The sequence below is a fragment of the Neofelis nebulosa genome, chromosome 5 (genome assembly GCF_028018385.1).
Source record: "Neofelis nebulosa isolate mNeoNeb1 chromosome 5, mNeoNeb1.pri, whole genome shotgun sequence".
Taxonomy (NCBI): Eukaryota; Metazoa; Chordata; class Mammalia; order Carnivora; family Felidae; genus Neofelis; species Neofelis nebulosa.
In genome coordinates this window covers 116,090,121-116,092,365 of record NC_080786.1, presented here as the reverse complement: position 1 = coordinate 116,092,365, position 2,245 = coordinate 116,090,121, and the positions used below count along the sequence as shown (strand labels likewise).

Here is a 2,245-nt window from a genome sequence, read left to right as displayed (position 1 = left end):
TTCCATTTATTCCTCTAATGTTAGAAATGTGTAAAATTTTGATTAAGTGCAAAGAAAACAATTGAGGAACATCTTGGGAATTGTTTTTCTTGTGACAAAGTAGTAGTAGTTGGTAGTAACAGGCAAAAACAACTAGTTTTAGAAAAAAACATAGTCTCTTCTTACACTTCTAATATGTGAGTATTCATATCTACAAAGTGAAACTACTTTAGAAATCAGAACAAAAATAAGATTGCACTGAGTGCATGATTTGATAGTTCCTTTTAAAAAAATATTGATTCCATTTATTTTCTTTCTACATACTTTACAAGAGGAAAAACTGGCTATTATCATTAAGATGAAAAGCATGTAAAATCATGTTCCATGAGTCTCAGCTCCCATAAAAAAAGCAATAAATAAATAAATAAATAAAGCAGTAAGACAAAGGCAGATATAAAAAAAATCATCATTTAATTAAATACCTCAGAGAAATTTTAAAATATTTATTGGACATAATTAAGGCAGGCCATCTATTTTTCCACAGTTTTACTTGTATGTAGTTTCTACTTCATTTTTTGACAATTGAGAATACATTGAAATATTTGTTGTTTCTTTTTTTTGTTTCATAAAACAAGCATGTGCCTCATAAGAATTGGCCAAAGCAGAGTTCATTTGAATCTTCAGTTAAAAGGCAGAACTGAATTGCTTTCCAGTTCAACCCCAGACGTTTTCCAGTTGAAGTATCAAAGGAGAGGTTACCTGTGTCTGCCACCACCAATTGAAGTATCACACACGGCACAGACTTATCACTTTGTGGAGGTATTTCCAAAGGAGGGTTTAAGTCCCCACAAAGGTTTCCTAGAGTGTATAACACAAAATCCTAATTTTTTAGACTTTAAAATGTGTTGCATTATTGGAAAATATTACGAGGTTCAAATTGGAAAGCGCTGAGGTAAGTAATACTAACCTATTCTCTTTACTGCAAGATTTTTCTGAGACTGCCATTTTGATGCCATTATAAAGAGCAAAGAGAACTCTTTTTCTCGGCACCTCAGAGGTAGTGGGCTGCTTCAGGATGAAGCTGAACATCTCTTTCGCAGCTCCTGGCTGTCTGAAACTCATTGAAGTAGACGATGAACACAACCTTCGTATGTTTCATGAGAAGCAAATGGCCACAGAAGTTGCTGCTGATGCTTTAGGGGAAGAATGGAAGGGTTACATGGTCCGAATCACTGGTGGCAATAACAAACGAGGCTCCCCCATGAAGCAGGGGGTCTTGACACTGGCCGTGTCCGCCTACTGCTGAGTAAGGGGCATTCCTGCTACCGACGAATGAGGACTGGAGAAAGAAATCACAAATCCATTCGGGGTTGCATTGTGGATGCCAATCTCAGTATTGTCAACTGGGTCATTGTGAATAAAGGGGAGAAGGATATTCCTGGACTCACTGATACTACTGTGCCTTGTCGTCCGGGACCCAAAAGAGCTAGCAGAATCTGCAAGTTTTCAATCTCTTGAAGGAAGATAACGTCCATCATTGTGTGTGAGAAAGCCCCTAAACCAAGAAGGTAAGAAACCTCGACCCAAAGCATCCAAGATTCAGCATCTTGTTACTCCATGTGTCCTCCAACACAAACGTTGGCACATTGCTTTGAAGAAGCAGCACCAGAAGAAAAACAAGGAAGAGGCTCAGAATATGCTAAGCTTTTGGCCAGGAGAATGAAGGAGGCCAAAGAAAAACACCAGGAACAGATTGCCAAGAGACAGAGGCTGTCTTCGCCGAGAGCTTCTACTGCAAAGTCTGAGTCCAGTCAGAGAAGAGAGTGTTATAAGAGGAACAAATGAATAAGATCAGATATCAGAATGAATGAATGAATGAATGAGTGAATAGCAAAAAGATAGTTTATCATGTAATGCCTACTAAAATAAGTTGAACACAGTATGATTTTTAATTAATATTGCTAATTAGTCTCTCCCTGCTCCCAGCACTTTAACTAAATGATTGTTTTAGGTAATTTATTTCAGGACTAGTAGAGATACTATTTTTTTTTGGAACTTATTTATCCTGGATTTCTCCATGAGTAAGGTGACAAGATATTTCAAAAAGGTTAGTAGTTTCCAAGGATCTTAAGGAGAAATGCTGTTTAGTGGAGTTTAAAAATAAAGAACAGCATTTGTACTGTTTTATGAATTTGGGATTCATCAGTTTATTGGTAATTGTTAAATATATGGAAAATCAGGAGATATTGGATGTGGGGAACAAAAC

The 2,245-nt window shown here is 36.9% G+C and overlaps 1 pseudogene; it reads left to right on the top strand.

Moving 5' to 3' along the window:
* Nucleotides 1-1,054: 1,054 nt before the first annotated feature.
* LOC131511432 (small ribosomal subunit protein eS6-like) lies at nt 1,055-1,844 on the top strand (annotated as a pseudogene).
* The last annotated feature ends 401 nt before the right edge of the window (nt 1,845-2,245 follow it).